Source organism: Peromyscus eremicus, chromosome 4, assembly GCF_949786415.1.
Source record: "Peromyscus eremicus chromosome 4, PerEre_H2_v1, whole genome shotgun sequence".
Classification (NCBI taxonomy): Eukaryota; Metazoa; Chordata; class Mammalia; order Rodentia; family Cricetidae; genus Peromyscus; species Peromyscus eremicus.
In genome coordinates this window covers 25581911-25586517 of record NC_081419.1, presented here as the reverse complement: position 1 = coordinate 25586517, position 4607 = coordinate 25581911, and the positions used below count along the sequence as shown (strand labels likewise).

The following is a 4607-nucleotide window of genomic DNA, read 5'->3' as shown; positions in this document are numbered from 1 at the left end:
CATGGACTGTGATAAAGCTATTAAGCTGATAAACACCACCCAAAGATGACTGAGGAGTTGGTGAATTGAGAAGTGGCTGTGGCTTGTTCCTTTGTTTTCTCTAATCTTTCAGCATTTACCACAATGCTGGCTCTGGGTTTTTATTATAAGACCATTTAGGATTCGTACAACATATTCCTAAATATTGCTACTAAAACAAAGTCATCAAACATTTACAACACCTCACAATATTTCTTAATGCTCACATTAAGTAAATTTTGTTTGTTCTTTTCTTTTGTTGTTGAGATATATATATATATTTGAGCCATAGTCTTCCTAAACTGCTTGAGCCGACCTCAAATTCAGAATCTTCCCAAGAAGCTGAGGGTCACAGTTGGATAGCACTATCCCATACTGTTTTACTTCTTTTTTATTTTTATGTGTAAACTGAATTTTGCACTTAATGTATTTTTATGTCTGGCTTTTTTAGCTCTGGATGATTTTAGTTTTTAAAATATGGCTAAATATAATGATTATCAATTTTTAATTGCTGAGTACTGAGTACACAGAAATGATTTGATGGGAGATGGGAAAATTTTTTCATAATGGGATTTGGAGAAGAAACATGAAAACAGGCCCTGTACTTGTCAAAATGTGCTCTAGATTGTAGCATCAGTATTCCCAGGAACAGGCTAGAAGTATACATTCTTTGGTCCCACACAGCATCTCTCAAACTTGAAACAGTAAGGGTCCCAGGAGACATTTTTTTTCTAAAGAGACATCAAGGGAATTTAGAAATATATTAAAGCTGAGAGTGGATGAATTAGAAATTCTGTAAAACCATCATAAAACGTATTTGCAAAGAATTGGCAACTAGAGACTGTTTCACTTAGAAATCTTGAGATTCCAAGAAAGTGGGAGCAATGTTCATAGAAATGACATTTGTAAATTATCTCTAGAGTAATCCATGCCTTTGCTTGTAAGTTTGTTAGTCATAAATTATGAATAACTCATCCACAATCCAACCATACAACAGGAATGAAAGCTCTATGGTATTTGACAAGCGTGGAAAAACGTGGTCCTCTAGTCTCCACATTCCAAACTGCAGACTTAAAATGAACAGACATCTCATGGGATGTTGAAATATCTTTTAGTCATGAAGAGATAACATGAAATGAATCCTATACTAAAAGACTTGTTTGAAAATCATTTAATATTATGGGAGTATTTCTACACAAATAATTCATTTTCAAATCTATGCCAAAAAGATTATTAACAGTAAAGGATAACCATGTAAGTATTAATCATTGGCTTAAAATTAGAAAAAATAAAAAAAGAAAGATTAGCAATCTCCTTAAGGGTTTAAAAGAAAATTGTACTCAATTCAGATAAGAGTCAAAACTGAGCAAAGGGAAGTTCCAAGAGGCCTTGGATTTCTATAACAAAGCTTTCTCTATTCTAGAGAGACCTTGACTAAAGTTATCTGACACGTTAGTTGTTATTTAATTTAATTTAATTATATTGGGGTTAGTTTTATCTCTAGATAGTCCCAGAAATAAAGACATTAAATAGTGACAGCCTAGTGTTTTAATAAGGAAAGGCAAAATGAAATATATATATGTATTATGAATACATTACATTATATATCTATGACTACATGATGCATTTGCAGCATAAGATGGTATTTGTCTAAAACTCAGATGTTATACATTTATAGTCACTGAAAGCATAAATACCAGACAACAAAGCAGAGCTAATGAGAACATGAGTTTTATAAACCGAATTTTTTATATAAACTTTCTTTTTTTAATTTTATTTTTTATTAAGAAAATTTTCCATTCATTTTACACACCAAAGATCCCTCTCTTCCCTCTTCCATCACCCTAGCCTCCCCATCCCAACCCACGCTCCCATTCCCCCCTATAAGAAGGCAAAGCCTCCCACGGGGAGGCACATCCACTAGAGGCAAGTTCAAAACCCTCTCCCTGCCTCAAGGCTGCACAGGTGTCCCATCATAGGTAGTGGACTCTAAAAACCCCTGCTTATGATCCTACCACCAGGGTGCCCCCAAGCAGATCTGGAGTCTTGGCTCCAGACTAGAGGTAGAGAGGCAAATCCCCATTTGAAATATGCACACTCAAGTTGGAGGTGAACTTGAAACTATGAATTATTGTTTTCTACCTTGAATAATATTTTGTTGTTATTTGTTTGTTTGTTTTGTTGTTGTTAATTGAGTACTGGATGCATCTGAGATAGTGTTTGAACAATGAAGTCTTATTCTGGAATGACTCAAAATCCAAATACTCATTTTTAAAAATGCCCTTGTTTCTTAGGAATACGTGCATTTACAAAATGGTTGTTTTGAATACTCAGGGAAGATTCTAAGTATTTATAGCATCAAAATACCAGTTATCCACTATAGCATTCGGTCTTCATTGTTAATATTTATTTAAATATTTATTTGTGCATATATGTGTGCTGTGTGTATATATGTGTGTGAAAATTTCTATAAAATGGTATCTTTATGGGGGTCACATGACAACTTTCTGGAGTCTGTATTTCTCCTTCATCACATGGGCTCCAGAGTTTTAACTTAGACTGTCAAGCTTGACAAGTGCCTTTACTCACTGAACCGTTTCAATGGCTCTTTCTTGTTTATATTTCTCCAAACTTCCAGTATATTTGGTTACAGTAAAGCAAACAAATCCCATCATTTGTAAGAGCAGGAAGTAAAGAAAGGGCAAGGAGTGATAAGAAGGAGCCATGAGAAGCACAAGGCAGCTTGCCTGTTTATAACTGTGTGTGTCTTCAAAGTTTTAATTACAAACATAGGCAAATCCATTTCCAAGGTGTTTCAAACAGAAAATGGTTAAGACAAACTTGTTTCTTTCCAACAATTTTTTAAAACATCAATTTATCTTTATTGCCAAGATTTATAACAAATTATTTAAAAGTAAAGGCCAATTTTTAGTCCCCATTTAGTTACTTCCTCCATTTCACTCTAAGTATACTAAAGTTGAATATGTGAAAATACCTGTTAATGCTCAACATTATTTTTAATATATTTGATTTACGATGTGAAAATTAAACACTCAGTTGGTACATCAATTGTCAAGCAGCTAATTTTTATAATTCAGAAATAAGTTATCAGGACAGTCAAAAGACAAAATTTAAATTCAAGGACAGTCCATGTTTATCACCTAAAAATCTTGATTGACCAAAATTTAAAATAAAACAGCCTTGATTCCATAATGCTTACTTCAAAGAAATTTAATGTATGGTTTTTGAGAAATACTTACAAAGATACCTACATTGCTGGCATTACCATCTGATACTTTTATACTATCTTCTGGCATTACCTCTAATGATACTTTCAATCATAATTATGAAGGAAGTCAGGTATCTAATATTTATATGGTCAAAGTTTAGTTACTACCAGTTCAAAAAACAGTGGTTAGATGCCATGAAGTAGGTGGCAATGCCTTAACTGTATGTGTGTTGTTAGGCCCAAGGGCCGCTTCCATCCTTGTCAAGGGGAGTGCTAACCTTCTCTCCTTTCATACAACACTCCAACAATTTTTTATCCTTATAAACATAACATGAATTCTACACTTCCATCTGTTTTGTGTTTTTAGTGAAACTGTCTGTCCAAGGTTGGGTTCTTCGGAAAGATCCCAAGCTGATATTTATATGTAGTATTGAGGCAGGCAAGGTTAGGGACCAGTTCAACAACCTGCTTTTGGCTATGCACATATACCTTTTCTAACAATGCCCTTATCAGCCTGTGACTCTTATCCACCTGTACAATGTACATACATACACTTCTCTGAACAATGCATCTGACAACCTGTTGGCAATCCAGGATCTAGTCTTATATCAAACTGCAAGTGCCATCTTCTCTGAACAACTGAATAAGTTTATCCTCCCTTTAATGATCAACAAGTTTAGACAGATTCAACTGTACTCCAATTATGTCCGGGTATAATAGTATGGCATCAGGGTGGGGTGATCAGGCTATATTCATTTCAGGTTCTTGATCAATAAAGAAAAACTCTAACCCCAAGTGAACTTCAGGAGGAATTCCCTGTATTTACCATCTTGTGTCTATGTATAATTTAACAAGTATATGATTAAAATCAGATGTATTCTAGGAAGGGACATGTGCAGTAGAGAAATGGTTAGATAATTTGTCAACCAAAATATAACCTAAAAATTATGATCCAAAGAGAAGGAAACAAACTTCTCTCTAAACCCATGAAAAGTGGTTCCATATAATAGCTGGTACCTTTTGAGATGTTCACCATGGTCTGCTGCCAAGCTTGACAGCATATTCCTTCTGAAGGGTACTATCACTTTGCTTTGAATAAAGTTTCCCCTGCTACTTTACCCATCACGTGTGCCCTTATGTAGCATGAATCTTAAAAGGTCTTACTAATAAAATCAAACCCAGAGCCAGTTATTGGGGTGAATGCTGGAAGATCAGAGAAGCAGCACAAGCCACAGCTTCCTCACCTCTCCAATTCCTCAGCTGATCCTGTTTCCTCAGACTGGAAGCCTCTGAGTCCTCATCCAGAACAGATCTCAGCTGAACTGTGCTGCTCAAAAGCCTAAAAGCTTAACTAGCTCTA

The 4607-nt window shown here is 35.0% G+C and overlaps 1 non-coding gene across 1 annotated transcript; it reads right to left on the bottom strand.

Moving 5' to 3' along the window:
- Window positions 1–3421: 3421 nt before the first annotated feature.
- On the bottom strand, window positions 3422–3547 carry LOC131910180 (U6atac minor spliceosomal RNA). Its single transcript, XR_009379039.1, has one exon. It is a non-coding gene; the product is annotated as a U6atac minor spliceosomal RNA (small nuclear RNA).
- Between the last annotated feature and the right edge of the window lie 1060 nt (window positions 3548–4607).